A 20,955-nucleotide genomic window follows, 5' to 3' on the forward strand; every position below is an offset into this window, starting at 1 on the left:
AAGAGATGTCAGGGGAAGCACAAGTGCTAATGCTGTCTGAATACCAGACGAAGCAAATGCTTATGACAAGCCCCCCCCCCCCCAAAAAAAAAGATGTGCACACTAATAAAAATGCATTTTTTTGAGTTTCTTAGAGACAGACTTTGCCACGTGAGAATAGCTGCCATCAGAATGGTAAGAAGCAAGGATATTCACTGACCTTTTCTATGCAGCGTTCCTCCACTAGGATAGGTCATTTCTGCTACATGACAACTTCTGACCTCAGGATGTCACCCACATTGAATACAGGAGGCACACAGGGGAAAGATCAGGCTTTGGACAACTGATATCAGTTGCAAAAGGGTGCTAGTGAAAGGTTGGGTAAAAACATACTTGAAAAGGTTTTAAAGTGGTAACAAATTATTAAAAGGAAACAAGGGGTTAAGTATTTCACAAACAATAAAAATAATACACAATAATTTATGTGATGTGCACGTAAAAGTGAGAAAATGAAACTTCAGAAGTACCCACTCTGAACAAATGAAGCACCAGCCCCAGATACAGATTTATGTTCCCTTTATAATGGAAACGCATTTTTAAGCACTCCTTCAAGCTGGATTACTACAATCTAAGACTCTCCCACAAGAAAACTCCCTTGATAACCATTACCTAAAACCAATATGTTACCTGAAAGTAATCTACTACCATGTGATTTACTATGCTGACTGCAAGTATCTGTCAGCTACCTAATGATTCGGACTATCTCATAGTTGCCAATGTTTTTTTTCTTCTTTGTAGCCTGTGACTAGGATACACCTAATAAAAAGGCAACCTAATATGCAGCAATCAAAGAAAGATGATGCACTTTTTAAGTTTTCAGTATCTAGTGAAAACAGATGCTTTCTCAGACACATCACTTGCTGACTTCGGCTTACATAAATAGACTAGTGTCCTTCAGAAACTACAAAAAATAACTGCAGTACAAGGCATTTCTATAAGGGAAATCAAAAATCTCTGAGGTAAAAAAAAAAAAACTAATCCTTAATGTTTCATACAGAGCATCAGCAGTTCTGATCATGCACAGTTACAGCACACTACTTTACTGCTTTATTTATTAAAATTAAAATTGTGACAAAGCAAATGGAAAGTAAAGAATGTTTCACTGTCGTGATATAGCATCCTCAGAAATGCTTTTATAAATGACCGTGACATCCTCTACTGATCTGTATGGGACTGTAAGAGACTAGTTCCACAAAAGGAAACGCAGAGTCTACTGCCATGAAAATTCTTACAAAGTAGCTCATTAAATTAATACAACTCAGAAACATATTAATAGCTATTAGCCATCAATGTTACAAGTATGATAAAAAAATACTACATTTCTGACATTTTAATGGAAGAACAGTGAAAAACTGTTTACATAAATTTATAGGCTTTTAATGCTCAGAACAGAAAAAAGCAGAGTTAAGAGTTTATAACAAAATAACATTACATTTCTATACACAACTTTTTTGTCATTGAATGCGGTTGTACAAAAATGCATCCTGTAATTTAATGAGGCCTGAAGTCCTACACTTGCGTCGCAAGAAGAATGTGTCCAATTAATCAGTTATGTCTAAATATAATGGCAGCAAAAGTAGGTCTCACTGTAATTCTTTGTTTGTCATGTTGAGAGCATATCTGGCACTGAATGCCTCCCAGCGTCTGTACAACTCTTATTCAACTGCAGGAGTGTTTGAGATGGTCCACATCTTTGTTTCTGTGATGATTCCATTCACTAATCTTGACTCCTAGAAAACAAAGATATGTTGAAGAAACTCTTAGAATGCTGCTGTCAATATGTTTTTTTTTTTTTTTTATCATGGATATATCAAATAAAGACACTTAAAAGAGAGAGAACTTGAGTAACCCAAAGACACCTATACTTATTTTACCTTACCTCAACAACACTTCAAAATTTTGCATTATACCTCAAATTAGAAGCTGTTGCTGGGATGGTAGCTGTTTGATTTCTATGAAAGTGTACACTATGGTGCAGGAAAGTTTCTTAGAATGTACCACAATGACTACATGAAAGTGTTTTACTGCAGTTGCTGTCTTTTCCTTCCCTAGTTTTGTCATGTCTTTTGCGAACTGACCAAATAAGACATTTTATTTATTTTTATTTTATTTGACATTTGTTAACTGGGTTAGTCTGACTGGGCAGAGACCTTTTTCAGCAGAGACTCTAGGAGAAAAGCTCCAATCTTACATTACTTAAACATAATTAACATATAGACAGTTGTTGCAAAAGAGAAAAAAAAACAATGAATAACTAACATTATCTGTACATAACTAGTTCAGATAAACTAACATTATCTGTACATAACTAGTTCAGATAAACTAACATTATCTGTACATAACTAGTTCAAGCCGCGGTGGTACAGCAATAGCTTTGTTACCTCACAGCAAGAGGTTCTCCTGTTCGATTCTTGGCTGAAGTGCCTTCTGTGTGGAGTCTGCATGTCCTCCCCGTGGTCGAGGGGCCTCCGAAAGACATGCGTGAATGGGCGTGCCTTTGCTGAAGGTTGGGCGTTTGGCTGGCAACTCTGCACCATAAAAACCTACTGCCAATCATTAGCGGACCGGAGTTCCGCTGTGGCGACCCCTAACCTGGAAAAGCCGAAAAGACAAAACAAACAATCTGTACATAACTAGTTCAGTTTTTACATAAAAAACACATTCTGTCATAAGATGATAAAGTATACGTAACAGAGATTTATCATCAGAGATAAAGACAGGATAATGGGCTTATACATAAATGTTGTAGAAAAAAAGAAGACTGCACAGTTTGAGTACATTTGTAAGAAAGTTGTAGCAAGAGTAAGAGGAATAATGAGCTAGTACAAAACTTTAGAGTATATAGTTGAAGAGCACCAAGGTATATGATTGTAGCTAGTATAGAGTAGACATAAAAAACAGAGGGAAAAGTAAATGGAGCAAGAGAACAGGTAGGGAGCCAGTGACTGGGACAAGTATGGTAATATCTGAGAGGGCAGTAGTCTATGGTAGAGGAAGGTAGTTTATGTTGAAATGGCATCATCTAATATTTTTCTCTTTTTCAATCTTGGTTTTGGGCACCAGCAGTGTCAAGACCATCAGTCAGACCTTGTGAGTCTCCCTTCTCCATCTGGTCTACATGTTTTATCTTACTTCCCTCTGAGACTGGGGCCAACTCCAGGGAGGGGAGTAAACCCAGGACTTAACATCTTACATTTCATGAGTCAGCAGGGTACAACAATTTAACAACTTCTGTAACTTTGGTATGCTTCTCCTACAGAACTCTACCTGTTGCTCAATAAGAGTGTTGTAATACCTTTGTCGTGTTCAAGAACAATGGATACTTCCACACATATATGATGCTTAGCTGAAGTATAAGCACTTATTAGTTGGGTTTGTCCTCTGAAGCTCCTCTATACAAGGAATGCAATTCTAGGCCTTCCTACAGAGGTACACTCTTACAGCTGGAATTACCAAACTCTCCCCCTTCAAGAAAGGGTGAACTTGTACTGACCACTCATTTACATCCCACTCTGGCTTTTTCAGCTCCAGGGACCAGAATGCTAAATGAATATAGGTTATCTGGACCACAATCAAGACTTTTTTACAATGTAATGTCCAGCCTGTATTATTTCTTTCTTAAATTTCTTTGGAAATGGCTGGATTTTACCTAAGCATGCTTCAGGATAGCAACTATTACTGTTGCTAACATTGTTGAAGCATCACAGCTGTATTAGTGCCTTTATCTATCTTCTTCTTCTTCTTTCGGCTTTTCCCGGTTAGGGGTCACCACAGCGGATCACCTTGTCCACTCATGATTGGCAGTGGAGTTTTACGGTGTCGAGTTGCCAGCCTGGCGCCCAACCTTCCACAGAAGGAACACACATGCACACACTCACACCTAGGGCCAATTTAGTGTGTCCAATCAACCTACAGCATGTCTTTGGAATGTGGGAGGAAACCCACGTGACCACAGGGAGGGCATGCAGACCCCGCACAGAAGGCACCCCACCTGAGGATCGAACCATAGAACCTCTTGCTGTGAGGCGGCAACGCTAACCGCTGCACCACCGTGGCCACCCAGTGCCTTTATCTATACCACTAGTTAATTTTACCACCTGTTCTCTGAATCAAGACTCTTACTACAACATTAGAAACTACAAATACCCAAATATGTCCATGACTCACTGTGTTTTGACTGGTTACAACATGGCTACTGCTCTTTTTTCATTTGAAAGTGGATAGAAATTAAACAGTAGCAGAATCCGCTTTTAATTATTAAATAGGTTCTGTCTATTGTAATATGTCCTGAGTAGGTTTGCCCACTTCCAGAGAATCAGGCTTTGCTTGCTTGAGTATTTGTAACATCCTCAAAAGTCTGTACATACAGTTGTTGCTCTTCTGTTCTTAAAAGTACAATAAACACCGTTTTAATACTTAACTAGGAACTTTGGCCAAAATTAAACCTTAAACTACCTGCAAACAGGCAGCACAATCAAGTAATCAAGTTTCACAGCAGATGGAAAAAGTAGAAACAGCATCTGCCAATACTGTTTTTGTGTGGCCCTCAAACTGATAGTGGTACAGCATGAGCCAAGTAACAGCTTGCTCAAGAGGAATTTTTATGACTGATAAAAACATGGCTGGACCACAAACAACAGTGGTCAAAATGCTACAAACAGCGATACAGGAATTCTTTCTGAAGACAGACAGATATCTCAGTAGTACATAATTAAAGACATGATTGCCAAGAGTTTATCACTTACTAAAATCAAAATGCACAATGCTGATATTCTAGCTTAAAGACAAAAAACTGAAATGTTAGCATCTATGAGGAATGGCTTAAAACAACTGATGAAAATGTTAACCTGAAAGTTAAGACAGAGACCTTGGAAAATTAACAGGATGATGCCAACACAAGGATAGTCAGCACAATGGATAAACTTAACAGTCTTTTAATTTATTTAACATGAGATTACTGAACAGTTGGTTAATCAAACAGGTACAAAGAGGAGGGACATTTTACAGGCTTTTTATTACATCTACTCATTCATCTGGTCAAAAAGATGAATCTTTCATACTTACAGTTCATACACTGGTGCTGAAGCATGAAAACAGATTCTGAGTGCCACAAGGATGATTAAGTGAATGCATTATACAGGTTCAGACATGTAGTTACATTTCCCAGAGCCAAACAGTATGAGGTGTGATCTAATATCAGACATATGAAAGCTGCCACGCTTGGTCTTGCACTACATTACACTTACAACTTGACAACAGATGGCTAAATCATTCCAAGAATCCAGGGTCCGGAGTTATTTTAAGGCTTTCTAGCACTGTTGAAGGGAATGGTGTCAGCAGTGTGCAGGCTGCAGAGCTATCCGCAGGTGGTGTTTAGCAACAAAGAATCACTTCAGTAGCAAACACTACATTCACCATCCCTACTGTTTTGATTCTAAGTTGCACCATTTGTAGATTCAGCATTAACATGCTATTTTTCCAATGTTCAACTTGGGTGGAGATTTCAAACGTTTGCTTCTTAAAAGTATATTTTTGAGATTCTATAAATCCCATAACCCGTATAATAAGAATAAGTAATGGAAATATAGCTCTGAAGTATGCACAGACCTATAAAAGAAGGTCAGTTCTCAGAAACAAATATTCCTTCCAAGGATTACAGCCCACACCTACAATGCTATAAACAGAGAAGTTATGTACTCACCATAATGTTTCATGTGAGTTGTTCATCTCGCCTTCATTCTTACTGATGGGTTCTGAGCCGATCCTCAGCTCCGACTCAGCCAAATGCAAAAGCTCGAGGTCTTCAACCAGCTCATGGCCTACTCCCTATCCCACTTGTGATTCCCTCAGATCTTGTTTGCTGCCAACTAAGGCAACTAGCCAATGTCAAAAAAGACAAAAGCAAAGGATATACCCGTTAAGGACAAATACAAACATGACTTGTTTCAAATTCTCGGTTCCCAAGCAAACTGGATGGGGGTTGGAGGGTGGGACGTAAGAACGAAGGCGAGAAGAACTCACATGGAACGTTATGGTGAGTACATAACTTCTCTATGTGAAGTTGTTCTATCTTGCCTTCATTCTTACTGATGAGTTAGCATCCTAATCACCATCTTTCTTGGTTGACTCACGGGAGTATATTCCTCAGGACAGTGGAACCAAAGGAGGCCTTGTCCCTGGAGGCCCTATATACTTTGTAATGAGTGATGAAAGCTTGAGGCCTAGCCCACGTGGCTGCTGCACAAATGGAGTCTATAGGAAGTTTGGCCAAAAAGGCTGAAGATGCAGATACAGCCCTAGTTGAGTAGGCTTTTACCTTCTGATGTAATGGGGTATGGACAGAACTGTATGTAAAAGAGATGCAATCTGATAACCATTTTGATAAGGTAGTTTTTACTACTGGAGCACCATTCTTTGAATCTGAACATGAAACAAAGAGCTGTTCTGATTTTCTAATGTCCTTGGTCCTGTGTAAACAGAATCGAAGCTGCCTATGGACATCAAGCTTGTGTAGCATGTGTTCCATCTTATTAGTATATTTAGGGAAAAAAACAGGTAATTCTAGTCTGATTGAGGTTTGTCTCTGAACAAACCTTAGGTAAAAATGATGGGTTGTGAAACTTTGTCATTATGAAAAATCAAATATGGGGGTTTAATGGACAAGGTCAGTAACTCTGAAACCCTTCGAGCAGAAGTAATAGCTACTAGAAATATGGTTTTCCAAGACAGATATTTCAGGTCACACGTTGAGGCTAGTTCAAATGGGGGTAGGAGGATGCATGACAGAACAAAATTTAAGTTTCATGGTGTCACTGAAGATTTAATGGGTGGTCTCAAATGAACAGTACCCTTGAGAAAGGCTTTAGAAAGTCTATGTGACATGATGTTATACCCCTGATCACGAAGATGAAAGTTAGAAATTGCTGCCAAATGAACCCTAATGGTTGCTGCAACTGCCCCTTCATTGAAAAGTTTGGTCAAAACTGTAAAAAGGATGAAATAGGAGCCAGATATGGGCCAACATTGTTTTGAAACACCCAAATAGAAAACCTTTTCCATTTACTAAGGTACAACTTCCTGGTAGATGATTTATGAGAGGATGTTAGAATGTACTGAGTTGCAGCTGAGAAGTTCTGAAACCTATTTATTTATTTTTTTTATTTTACATTTGTTGACCGGGTTAGTCTAACTGGATACATGCCCATTTTCAGTAGAGGCCTGGGGAGAAACGCTCCAAAATTAAACTAATGTAACAGGAATAAAGAAGCATAAAACTAAAACGTTACATACAATATTGCTGTAGGCTAACATAGTAGAAACTAGCATAAAAAAATGTGTGCAGGTTTTAGCAATACAGTAGTTCTAGAAGCAGATATCTGTGGTTTAGAGGTTGACATTTGACTTGCAGAAGAGTAGGGAAGAAACGAAAGATTCAAGCTAATTATCGAAAGATTCAAGCTATTCTTGAAATTGGAGCAACCAAGCTGTCAAATTGAGAGAGTAAAGTGTGGGATGAAGAGCCCCTGATGAATGAATCAGAAGATCTGGAACTGGGTCCAGAATCCAAGGTTCTTCCAACAGATGAGGATGTAGAAAGGGGAACCAAATTTGACGAGGTCAGTAAGGGGCTATTAAAATGATGGCCCTTCCCACAGCCTTGGCTTTCTGTAAAACTTTGGGTATCAGTGGAAAGGAACGAAAGGATGGAAAGGCATAAAGGAGACCAGAGGGCCAATTGTGTAGAAGTGCGTCCCTTGGGGAATCTTCTCTAGGGGAGATTTGGGCAAAATAGCTGCTGCATTTCGTATTTGCTGGAGTTGCAGAGAGATCACAGCAAGCCTGGCCCCATCTGCAGAATATCCTTTCTGATACTTCTTTATTCAGGGACCATTTGTGAGGCAATAGAAGTACCCTGCTCAGTTTGTCTGCTATCAAATTGGACTTTCCTAGGATGTGCATTTCTACCAGAAAGCACTAGGTGGAAATTGCTCACTGCCATACTCTCAGGGCCTCCCAACATAGGGAATAAGATCTGGCTCCTCCTTGTTTATGTACCAGACCATTGACATATTGTCCATCTGAATTGAATAGTCCCTATAGGGACAGAGTCTTGAAAGGACTGCAACACCAGAAGTACCACCCTCATCTCTAGGACACTGATATGCAGATGAAAGTACAGTTTTGTACCTACCATAAATGTAGATGTCCAATAGGTATGCATCTGCAGTCCTAACAAATGGGTTGTCCTGCCTCAGGCAGCCCTTCGGTCGGCCGGATTCCAAAGTCTGGGTCTGGCCTCGGCTGATGTCGCACTTCACCCGACGTCATAGCTGCTAGGGTATAAAGGCATCAGCCAACGCCATTTTCCTCAGTGTTTCTTGCCCCAGATGCCAGGTGCCCTCTAGGAAGGCTAAATTTGGATAAATGCAGATAATTCCAAACAGTAGAAAGCAAAATATATATATACATATATACATACAAACAAATACACCATAATAGATTCCCCCAGCTAGCTAAAAGAGGGGTAAGTACCCTAGGAATACCACAGAGGGAAGGGGGTGGGTAATCCTGACTGCAGATGCATACCTATCGGACATCTACATTTATGGTAGGTACAAAACTGTACTATGTCCTTCAAGGATGCATCTGCAGTCCTAACAAATGGGTAGAATACCATAGCTAATCTGGGGGAGGAGGCACTAAGATAATGATGGTGTAGTTAGGATCCCTTGTAAAACAGCAGTTGCAAAACCTGCTCGGGATCTGGAGTATAAAGGAAGATTATAATGCTTGGCAAATGTATGCACGGAGCTCCAAGTAGCAGCTTCTAGAATGTCTTTGGTAGCCACTCCTCGTATGAAAGCTGTAGTGGTGGCTGTAGCTCTTGTGGAGTGAGGCCTGATATTTTCAGGAGTTGTCTTTCCATGAAATGAGTAGCAGAATTGAATGCAATTTCCTATCCATTTTGAAATTGTCTGTTTTGAAATTGCTTTTCCTTGCACTCCTGTTGCATATGCTACCAGAAGCTGGTCAGTTTTTCTGCTGTTCTTGGTTCTGTCCAGATAGTAGCGCAGTTGTCTGTGTACATCCAAGGTGTGTAGTAGTTTTTCCCCCCTGTTCTGTGGGTTGGGGAAGAATGTAGGTAAATGTATGGCTTGGTTCAAGGATACCCTGGATACCACCTTTGGCATAAAAGTAGGACTGGTTCTCAGAGACACTCTATCCTGATGGAAGATAAGGAAAGGCTGCACTGCCATTAATGCCTGTAACTCAGATACCCTTCTTGCTGAAGTGATTGCTAGCAGGAAAGCAGTTTTCCAAGATAAGAACTGTAAGTCTGCTGTTGCTGCTGGTTCAAAAGGGGGAAGTGTTAACTTTTCTAGCACAAAATTGAGATCCCATGCAGGTAAAGGTGGTTTTCTTGGAGGCTTTACATTTTTGATCCCTCTCAAAAATTGTCTGAGGAGAGGATGAGAGAAGACCGGAGGATCCATGTTGTACTCTGCTGAAATTGCTGATGCATGTATCTTAATGGAAGAATAGGACAGGCCATTGTGGAACAGTTCTGCTAAGTATTCCAGGATGTGTGCTAGGTTTGCTAGTGTGACATTTTCCCCCTTTTTTGCACTCAAAATGAGGAATCTTTTCCATTTGGCTGAATATGTTTTCCTTGTGGAAGGTCTGCGAGCCTCCAGGATAATGTCCTTGACCCTCTGAGATAAATCAAGTTGGTTTTGTTTTATGCAATTTTCCAAGCAGTTAGCTGTAGTGTTTTTAAGTTTGGATGCAGGGTCTTGTAATTGTTCTGCGTTAGAAGTAAAGGACATAGAGGTAGATGTCATGAATGCGTCTGAGACATGCTTCTCAGTAGCGGGTACCAATGTTGCCTTGGCCAGTCTGGAGCTATCAGAATTACCTTTGGCTGTTCCTCTCTGATCTTCAGTAGAACTTTGAACATCAAAGGAAGAGGTGGAAAGGCATATACTGTCAGGTCCTTCCAGCTGAAAGAAAGGGAGTCCACCCTCCAGGCAAGTGGGTGGTATACTCTTGAGCAAAATTTCTTCAGTTGGTGGTTGTGTGGGGAGGCAAACAGGTCTATCTCTGGCCTTCCCCATTTCTTTGTTATGGTTTTGAAAATATCCGGATGCAGCATCCATTCATGAGCATCCGTGGTAGTCCTGCTTAAGCTGTCTGCTAGTGAATTCTCTTTTCCTGGTACAAATCTGGCCTGCAGTTGGATGTTGAGATTCAGGGCCAAGTTCCACAGGTCCATTGCCGTCCGGCATAGAGGGTATGAATGTGTGCCTCCCTGTTTGTTGATGTACCACATGACTGTGGTATTGTCCGTCCTTATCAGCAGGTGTCCTTGCTGGATGAATGGTCTGAATGCCTCGATTGCATGTTTCACTGCCAGCATCTCCTTTAGATTTATGTGTAGATTCAGCTGGTCTTGTGACCATAGGCCTTGGATGCACTTGTCTTCCATGTGTGCCCCCCAGCCTAGGTCTGAGGCGTCCGTGGTGATGGTCTGTCTTGGATGTGGTTTGTGGAAAGGCAGTCCTCTGTTTATCTGACAGGCCTGGGCCCACCACAGGAATTCTTTTTTCAGGCACAGAATGATTGGTATCTGGGCTTCTAGACTGTGTCTGTGTTGAGACCATACATTCTTTAGGTACCATTGTAACTTTCTCATATGCAGCCTGGCATGTGGGATCAATATTATGCAGGATGCCATGTAACCCAGGGCCTGCAGGACTTTCCTTGCAGTAAGCTGAGTTTGTCTTGTTAAGACCATGAAATAGACTGGTAGTTGCTTTTGTTTCTCCTCTGTGAGAAAAGCCATCTGAGTTATTGTGTCCAGTTCTGCACCCAAAAATGTTATCCTTTGGGATGGCACTAGTCTTGATTTTTGTATGTTGACTGTGTATCCCAAGGCTTGCAGCAGTTGTATGACATTGGCCAAATCCTTTATTAATTTTGTCTTGTTGTCCGCTTGTATTAGGCAGTCGTCCAGGTATGGGTAGATTTGAATTCCCTGAAGCCTGCAATGAGCAATAACTGATGCCAGGCATTTCGTGAATACTCTGGGCGCAGTAGATAAGCCAAAGGGCAATGCTGAGAATTGATAATGCTCTGATCCTGCAAGAAATCTGAGGTGTCTTCTGCAATCTGGTCGTATAGGGATGTGCAGGTATGCCTCCTTGAGATCTAGAGTCACCAGCCAAGACTCCCTGCCCAACATGGGAAGAAGTTGCTGTAGGGTCAGCATTTTGAATTTCGGAACAATGAGGTATGTGTTCAGTGCGGACAAATCGAGAATAGGCCTCCATTGATTTTCTTTTCTTGGTACAAGGAATAGCCTGGAGTAAAATCCTTGGCCTTGTTCCATAGATGGTACCTTTTCTATTGCTCTCATCCTTAGTAAACTGCTGATTTGTTTTAGAGCCTCTGATGTCTGGCTTGGTGGAAGGTTTGGCATTCCTCTCTTTTTTGGTAGAGTGTGGAAGTGAAACCTGTAGCCCTTGTCTATTGTTTGTAAAGTCCATTTGTCGCCTGTAATACAATGCCAGTTTCTTGAGAATAAGGCTAGCTTTCCGCCCAAGGGTGCTTCCAGTTGTTCCCTGGTAGGCGGAATCAGAGCCAAGTCATTGTGTTTGTCCTGTAGAAGTGGTTGCAGTCGCATCTGTGGCGGCACTTCTTTGGTTGGCAGGTTGCCACTGACGACCCCTGTAGGCACCCCTAGACTGACCTCTGCCTCTTGGGCGTCTATTTCTGCCTCTCTGTGGTCTGGAGGTGTCTGGAAAGGACCAATTCTTTGAAGGCCAATTTCTGCTAAACCTTGGAGGTTGGACCTGCAAAAAATCCTTGACTGTTTGGACAGATTTTGCTTTCTCTTCCACTTTCTTTAGAACCTCCTGTGCAGGGGAGCCAAACAAACTTCGCTTCTCCATAGGGGCATCCAGGAGCTTAGACTTAACATGGTCTGGTAAGGATTGTTCTTTTAACCAGGCATGCCTTCGAATCAGTGCTCCAGTCATAGCTGATCTAAATGAAGCCTCCAGTGCATCATAGCCACATTTTAAGAAATGATTACTGACCTGCTGAGAATTGTGTACCAAATTCTGAAGGGACTTACGGTCTAAAGGTTCTGGAGAGGCCAGCTTTTTATTCAGTTGATCTAACAAAAATTCCTGGTACTGAATCATGTGAAACTGACAGTTTAAAGCCCTGGCAGAAAGAGTAGCAGATGTATAAACCTGTTTTACCCCATCTCTCTAATGCTCTAGATTCTCTTTCAGATGGTAGTGCGTTTTTGGCAGAGGCAGCTGCAACACCTTTAGGGCCCTGAGAAATGGTTTCTGGGTCTGCAGCATGAGCTTTATACAAGTGGTAGTGAGAATCCGGGACCCTGTAGTATCTGTCAGGCTTTGCAGGGGCCGGGGGAAGAGAATCAGGGGCAGTACTGGCATCATTGTATGCATCATCAACAACTGAAAGTACAGGTGGAATGGCTAAAGACCTATGCTGTGGTAAGTGTAAAAACGTCCTTAGCCTTTTCCTGGAATCAAAAAAATCCTGACCCTGCCATTGGAAGTGTTCCCTCATAGAGTGTAGGGTTTCCCCAAAAGAAAATTCCTCTGGAGGTGAGGCAGAAGGAATGGAGTCTTCTGCATCAGAATCCTCATAAGGTGAGTACGGGCCTTCCTGATGGTCCGATACATCTGAACCATCCGAGGAGTAGTCAGAGGACAGAGGTTCAGGGGGTTCAGTCCTAGGCCTCTTATCAGGAGGGGGTTGTGAGGCCCTATCTGGGTGAGGATGGGATCCCCTGATCAAAGAAATAAGGTCCTCAGCAAGGCTGAGAATGTGGGAACTAGAGGTAGGCCTGTGAGAGGGAGCTTTTGAAGGTAAGGCCTTGGAAAGTTTGGCTGCTTTAGCCCTGGAAAAGGCCTTGATAGACATAGAAGCAGGGGGTCTAGCTGCCCCACGTGCAGGAGTAGAGATGTCCAACGGAATAGTGTCAGCCAACTCTTGTGTGCCTGCTTCAGCAGGAATTTCTGTAGCCGACTCAGCCATGGCCTGTGTGGCCTCGGTAATCGGAGGCATGCTTTCGGGAGAAGGGAGAACCGAGGTCTCGGTTTCAGCCGAAACCGAGACACTCGCGGTAGGCCTAACCGTGGTTTCAGCCGAAACCACGGGCCGCGAGTGTCGGTCCTTTTCTTTGCATTTTTTAGCTAAATGTGTAGTTGGAGTCTCCGACGGCATTTTATATGCAAAAGTGGAGCCAAAAAACTCTTCAGCAAACTCCAACCGACGTCTAAGAGTCCGTCGGTTGAAGGAAGCACAGGCTAAACAGGCTGATACGTCGTGGTCTGGGCCTAAGCAAGGAAGGCAATAAGAGTGGAAATCCTTATGAGGTATTTGTTTCCCACAAGTTAGCAATTATTTACTTTGTCTGACATCGGCTGAGGCAAGAAAGAGTCCCCAACGGGGTGCTTAGCTTTTTAGAAGTCTTCGGTAAGCTGAAATCTCTGGATCTGACCGACCGGCACATGCGAACAGCTTCTGCTTCGGGCACCGCGCGGCAAGAAAGACTAAGGAAAATGGCGTCGGCTGATGCCTTTATACCCTAGCAGCTATGACGTCGGGTGAAGTGCGACATCAGACGAGGCCAGACCCAGACTTTGGAATCCGGCCGACCGAAGGGCTGCCTGAGGCAGGACAACCCATTTGTTAGGACTGCAGATGCATCCTTGAAGGACATCCTTGTATTCCTTCCATGTAGCTTGGGCTGTTCTTCCCTGATATTGCCCCTCCAGCCTATCAGGGAAGCATCCATGGTCACCATGGCAACAGGAGTGGATACAACAAAAGGACGACCCATTGTTAATTGATGAGATGTCAGCCACCACAGAAGGTCCTTCTTGCATGAGTTTGTTATTATGATTTGGTGTGACATTGGAAGTTCTTGAAAGGACCATTGCGTGAACAGAAGCCATTGTAGTATATGCATATGCATTCAACCTAGAGGAAAGGCAATGATCGCTGCAGCCACTGTCCCCAACAATTTGAGCACCAGTGAAGCTGTTGCTTTTTCTTTTGAGAAAAGGTTCAGGATCTGTTTTAGTAGAGCACAAACCCTTTCTGGTGGAAGTTTTACAGTCATGGTAATGGTGTCTATATCTGCTCCTATAAAGATGGTATGTTGCGATGTCGACAATGCAGATTTTTCTGAATTTGTTGTAATCCCCAACTGACTGTAGATGTTCAAAGTTGCGTCCCTTGCTTGTATGAGTTGATGACTGGTGGTAGCAGGAAGGAGCCAGTCGTCTAAGTATGGAAACACCTGGAATCCTAAATGTCTCAGGTGAGCGGTGACTACTGCCATGCATTTGGTGAACACTATGTGTACTGTAGTGAGACCAAAGGGCACAGCTCAAAACTGGTAGTGACTGGTCCCCAGCCGAAAGCGCAGATGATCTCTGGATGGTCTGGCCATTTTGATGTGGTAGTACGCATCCTGGAGATCTATCGAGCACATCCAATTGTCTTTTCCTAGAAAGGGAAGTATCGACTGTAGTGTGACCATTTGTTTTCTTGACAGACTTGTTTAGTCTGCTATGATCCAAAATGGGTCTCCAGTATCCTGTTTTTTTGGGACTAGAAAGAACCTTGAGTAAGTTCTGGATCCTCTCTGGTCTGCCTGGACTGGTTGGGTGACTCTTTTTCTAGCAACCTTTGAATTTCTATGGTTGCCTGTTCCCTGTGACTGGGTGGAACATCCAGTATTTTTCTGATAAGGGGTGGTGGGGTGGCAAAGGGAATGGAGTATCCTCTGGATATGATGCTTTGTACCGAGCAGTCTTTTGTTATTTTTAGCCAGGCGTTTGGGTAAAAAAATGTGTCCCCTGACTGCCTCCAGAAATGGACAGGTGGGCCTCCTTTCAGGAGCGCTGATAGGGCTTCCCAAAGAACTGATCTCTGTTGCCCTGATTCTGCGGACCCCCTCTGCCACATGGACGGCGTCTTCCATTATTACCACCTCCCCTGCCTCTGGATGGGGGTTCACCATGACTGTCCTGAAAGGCTCCTTGAGTTTTATGGAACCACATCTTTACTCCCTTCTGACCTTTAGGATAAGGTCTGGTAGGTGTGGAAAAATGGACTCCGACGGCAGACAGAGTCTTTCTGTCTTGTTCACTCCTGATAGTTTCCTTCACTTTGGGTCCAAAAAGGGACGAGCCATCAATAGGGGTGTTAACAAAGAATGACTTGAAGGCCTCTGCAAAGGAACATAAGCGCATCCAGGAATGTCTCCTAAGAGCAATTCCTGTACCTGCTGCTCTGCTCATTCCATCAGCTGCATACGAGACCAGAAGCATGGAAGAGTTAACAAGGGAAATGAGGGTAGGAAGCTTGGAAATTACTTTATCTGATACCCCCACAGCTACTGAACCCTGCAGAGTATCCCCCAGGTCCTTTAGGAGATCTCTCTGCAATCTAGTAAAATGCGTGAGATAGTTCAGCAATCGGAGGGCAAAGGCTGCTGAACTAAACATGCACTTTCCATATCTGTCCATGATCCTAGAATCCTTATTAGGAGGATGGACAGACGCAGAAGTTTGTGACAATTCCTTCTTGGTGGCTGCAGCCACCACCATGGCATCAACGGGTACTCCTTTGGTTGGAAAGGCCTTGTCCTGGGGGAAATTATAAATTTAATAGGCCTCCAAGGGACAGATTCCATGGTATCCAGGGATTTCCACGCCTTTTGATAGACCAGTTCTATCTGCTCATCAAAAGGCAGAGACACCAAAGTGGTGGAGGGTTGAGACCTGAAAGCCTTCAGGAGGACTGACTCATCATCAGTAGGGTTAACGGGCTTCCAGCCACCCCTCTGTTTAAGAATTTCCAAGATACCTACGAAGGAGATATCCTCTGAGGGGGACCGTGGGGATCCTTCTGACTCATCTAAGTCAGTGTCTGAATTGACGGATTCCTGTGGGGAATCCAGATGCTTCCTCTTGTATAACCTCTTCCTGGGAACCTCATCAGAGGCTTCTGGTGAGGTTTCAGAAGAGCAGTGTTTGCCCAATGGGGGATCCTGAGGCTCTGGGTCTCTACGCTTTTGTGAGATCTGTGAAGCAGAGACAGACACATGTGCTTTAGGGGAGGAGGTTACTTGCCCTGGTAATGTGGAGTCCCGAGGGGACAATACTCTCCTCATGGCATTGAAAGCCCCCCCCCCCCCAGCTCTGATGAGAATCTGAAGAATCTGAAGCCCCAAGGGTTGGCCCCGACAAAAGTTTGCAGCGCTGGTGTCTGTAGGAGTCTCTGCAACACACCATCCACATCCATGTCTGAAAGTCGTGAGGACCGAGAAGATGAGACTGAAGAGGCTACTGACTACAGTATGGGAGATTTCAAGGAAGTAGATACTGGCTCCAAAACCGGGGACTGGCTCCTGCCTACCAGAACAACTGTCGGCTCCAAAGATAGCGGCACCGAGGTCGATGTTTTTTCAATTCTTGGTTTAGTGGTCAATGGACTTTTCTTCGGCTCCGACGAGCCAGAGGATGTCTTGGAAGATTTTGACTGTTTGTCATGTGCACTGTCCTTAATCCAGTGATTCCTGAAAAGAGGATTTTACCAAACCTCTTGCTATGAGTTTGCTCTTTCTCTCATGCAGCACCCTAGAACTAAAGGAGTGGCATATTGAGCAGTCTTCCTGAAGGTGAACCTCAGCAAAACAGTAAATGCATTCAGAGTGTCCATCTGTGATGGACATCTTTTGCCATATTTTGGACACTTTTTAAATCCAGATTTGGACTTCTCTTTGTCCTGCTGAGACATAACGACCTACAAGAACTCACAATCCACAAATTTTCACAGAGAATAATTATATAACTATAGTAAGATAAAGATGCCCTAAAAAAACAACACAGGCTTAAGAAAGGAAAGAATTATCTTTTCAACTTGCTAGGCTATATCTAATGACACACTGAAGTAAACATATATAAATAGAAAGATAGAGCCTTCTAATTTAAGCAGGCTAGATTGCCACACACTAAAGGGAACAAAGCCCTAATAAACGTGGGCTTAAGCAGAAACGAAACTAGCATTCTAAATAACCAGGCTATATCAAAAACCACTCTAATGTGTGTTTGTGTGTACACACACACACACATATATATATATATATATATATATATATATATATATATATATATATATATATATAAATTCACACAATGGGAGGGAGAAAAAACAAGGCCTAATAACATGGCTGCGACGGAAATGCTGACAAGAAAACAAGTGCACGAGCACCTTGACTAACACTCCTAACTAAGTTAAAGAGTATGTAACTACAACCCTATGTCTAATACTAATTATAATGTAAGCAATAGAAGAAAAAATGTAAGTAATACTCAAATTTCACTGGCCAGAGCTGGTGAAACACTCGATCTGAGGGAATCACCGGTGCATCATGGGATAGGGATTAGGCCACGAGCTGGTTGAAGACCTCGAGCTTTTGCATTTGGCCGAGTCGGAGCAGAGGATCGGCTCCATACCCATCAATAAGAATGAAGGCAACATAGAACAACTTCACATTGTTAATTTTGGCATTATTATTAATCACATCACTTATATTACCAGATAAATAACCAGGGTCATGTCTAGTGATGGTACTTGTAAACTTGAACTCAAGCTAAAACGTGGAGCACTTCACTTTTGAGCTATACAACTCAAATTCCAACTTCTTGCCTAGTTTCCCAGTCTCATTTGCCTCCACTACTATACTTATCCACCATCAGATGTAGTCTACTGAAGCTTCCATTGTAAAAGTTTGAACGTTTGAGCCTGTCTTACTGAAGCTATGTAACAACACTTAACATATAAACTTTAACACTGTTCTGATCATATTTAAAGGATGGCATTTGAAACCAAGTCCTATGGCAAACCACTGCTTATGATTTTGCTGAAAACAAATTTATTTTTAATTAATACCATTACTAATATGCCCAGTTTCATACAAGTGTAGTTGGTAATACTTGTAAATATAAGGGCCCACATTCACCAACCACTTGAAGAGAGAACAAGTGATTTAACACAACTGCCTAGAATCCAAAAGGCTGCCAGCCTTGAAGATGGCACTGCTTGCCAATTCTGCACTGGGAAATGGTAATACTTACAAGCATAAGTCATTTTAGTTGCTCTTAGGGGAAGAGACTTCATACCTTCTCATTTGCAAATGCATACAAAACTGCCTGGGGAGGGGCCAAAGCTTCAAATAATATACCCCCTCCCGTGACTGCTTGGATGGCGGTCTCTGGTGACTGGTAACTGGCATACATAGGCAGGCAGGGCCCAGTTTACTGTGGGAGAGTGAACAGAAGCCACGCAGAGGCAAAATAACTAAAATAATCCTTTACCATGGTATGAAGAGAACTGTAACACAATAATAAAATGGTAGAATGTTACTGTTATTTCAAAGAAAAATGCAAAAAGTTATACTAAAACACAACTGAAAAAAAATGAGGGATAACATAGTTGAACTGTGCTAGCCTTTTTAGCATTAAGTGTAAAATGTAAAAGAAAATGTGTAAAATGGTACATAACTGCATCTACCAGTGGTAAAATATATTACAGCTAACAATGACTCTAATCTCTACTTCTATGTTATGCAAATTTATAGAGCAAATCTAGTGCTTGCCAGAAGATGCCGTATCAAGTCGCATGATAATGACAGTACCTTATTTAAAGGAAAACAATGGGATTCTAGTATTAAATGCTCAAGTTATCTGTCCTTTTTCACCCTATTTACTGTCCCTGCTATGAATAAACAACAACACAGCATTTAAAATATTTTAAATTGACTGTTTCAACTAGAAGAGTACCTTGCTGTACTGTGGTGGTTTCACTTTCAAAAAACATTTATCCTGCCCTGAAATGTCTCCAATCCATTAATGTAATTAAATCCACTGAATACAGGTAGTTTTCTGGCCAATTTCCTCCCAAAACTGACATCATCATGACCGTCCTAAAAAACGTCCCATGCAGTGATGTCACAGCTTCCCAGTCCTTCCCTCCCCATACACAAAGTAAAGGCTAGAAACAGTACACGAGTCAAGTTTCCTGCTGTGAGTGGTCAATCACAGTAGGTAACAGCTCAAATTACCCTTAGCACTTTGACAGCTAGGGAAGTTAGATGTGAAGGGGGATGGGAGATGAGTCAAAGTAGTACAATTCAGGCTTCACAAAAAACAGCAGTTTATCCATTCTAAAAAGAAGCAGCAGTAAAAAAAAAAAAGCACTTTGAAAGTCTGTTTGTGTTTTAAGTAGTCACTGATCAGCATTTTAAAAGTAACTGAAAGACAGCAGTGTATACATGTAAAATCGATGCAGTGACAGGAGCTTTAAGAAGAAAGAGATCTGCGAGATGTAACTTTTTACAGATGAGCACTGCATTGTGGGATACCTTGAGGCAGCCTAAACAATCAGAATTACTTCAAGATGCTAGACCCCATGTGGTCAGACTCAGAAATTTCATACAAAAATATTTAAAAACCTGTACATAGTCCTAGAGTGGTGTTAAAATGTAGGAAACACCAAACCATGATGAAATAAACATGTTTTTTGAGTTTGTGGGTGCAGTTCTCCTTTAACAGTACTTTGTTGCTACTCTTCTCTAAAAGGATGTAACTTCAAAAACAGGAACAGCACTTTTTAAACTCAAACAAAAGCTACGAGAAATTCTGTTTGGAAAACGTAAAGCTAGTAGAAGGAGTGACCATTAAGTAAAAAGGTAAAAGAAGTTACATGAGCTAGAACTAATGTGCAAAAATTGCATTTACTGCCTGTAAGGATTTCACAAATTCTGTGTTGACCTTGAAAACTGGATTCAGTAAGTGCACAGCACATATTTTAGCCAGACGCAGAGAACTTTTACTTACTTTATTATACAAATTATTTTCTGGCTATTCTCTGTCTTGAACGTTTATTTTCAACTTTGAATGCTTGTGGCTGACATTTATTAGTTTAAGGGTTTGTGCATTTTTACTTTAGTATCAAGCTGCATTTGCCCTTGGAAAGCAGACTATTCAGAGCCGACTGTTCGTATATGAACACTTAAAGGCTGGCTTATTTTCTGGATAAATCGTAACATGTTCCTACTTTGTTACTTTTGACTAACCTCTGGCAGTACACCTTACATAGTGCAGGAAAGCCACTATTTAATTCCCTCACACTGTGAAATATATTGTGTGACTGTGTTTGTGCACAAAATAATTCTGGTCAATGTTCAATTACTGTTGGTAAGGTTGCACCGAAAGGCATTGGGCTCAGTCTGAGGTGGGTGAAATCCTAGGCAGCCAGCAATTACAGTTCAGATCTTAAGTGTGGAGCTTATTGGGATGTGGTATGTGTTAACTCTCTTATCCAAGGCAGCTGTGCCCTCTGTATCTTAACTGGTCATAGTGGTGGGAATTAAACCCCATGTTACTATTTTGTGTCACATCAAATACTAACACAGCAGCAGTGTAAGAGTTTGAACCCAAGGCCCCTGATCTTTCCTCAATACCTGAGTGTTTTAAATTGGCTCCTGAAACTTACAGAGAGAAATTCAGAGAACATAAAATAAATGCAGATGACAGTGTAAGTGATTATGTAACAAAAATAAGCCACTTCTTAAATAGGTGGATGAATGGATGTCAAGTTACTACTTTTGAAATGCTGAGACCTATGTTAAGGAAAAAAACACTCTGCACTTTTCCAAGGACGCAACTGTTTGGTGAGTAGACCAGGAATGTAACACTTCTGAGAAAATGGGGAAAATGTTACCTCTGTCTAGCCATCTAGGCACAAATGCATAAAAAGGAGTTACCCAGAATCCCACATGGGTATAAGGGAACCCAC

At 42.0% G+C, this 20,955-nt stretch overlaps 1 protein-coding gene across 2 annotated transcripts in view; it reads right to left on the bottom strand.

The window, feature by feature from the left end:
* Window positions 1-1,074: 1,074 nt before the first annotated feature.
* USP53 (ubiquitin specific peptidase 53) overlaps window positions 1,075-20,955 on the bottom strand; it is a 1,362,943-nt gene continuing 1,343,062 nt past the window's right edge. For both annotated transcript variants that reach the window (XM_044061652.1, XM_044061653.1), the window contains exon 18: window positions 1,075-1,769. The gene's annotated coding sequence lies outside the window, so the exon portion shown is untranslated. The remainder of the gene's footprint in view (window positions 1,770-20,955) is intronic.

The sequence above is a fragment of the Protopterus annectens genome, chromosome 2.part0 (assembly GCF_019279795.1).
Source record: "Protopterus annectens isolate FY-2018-M chromosome 2.part0, PAN1.0, whole genome shotgun sequence".
Taxonomy (NCBI): domain Eukaryota; kingdom Metazoa; phylum Chordata; order Ceratodontiformes; family Protopteridae; genus Protopterus; species Protopterus annectens.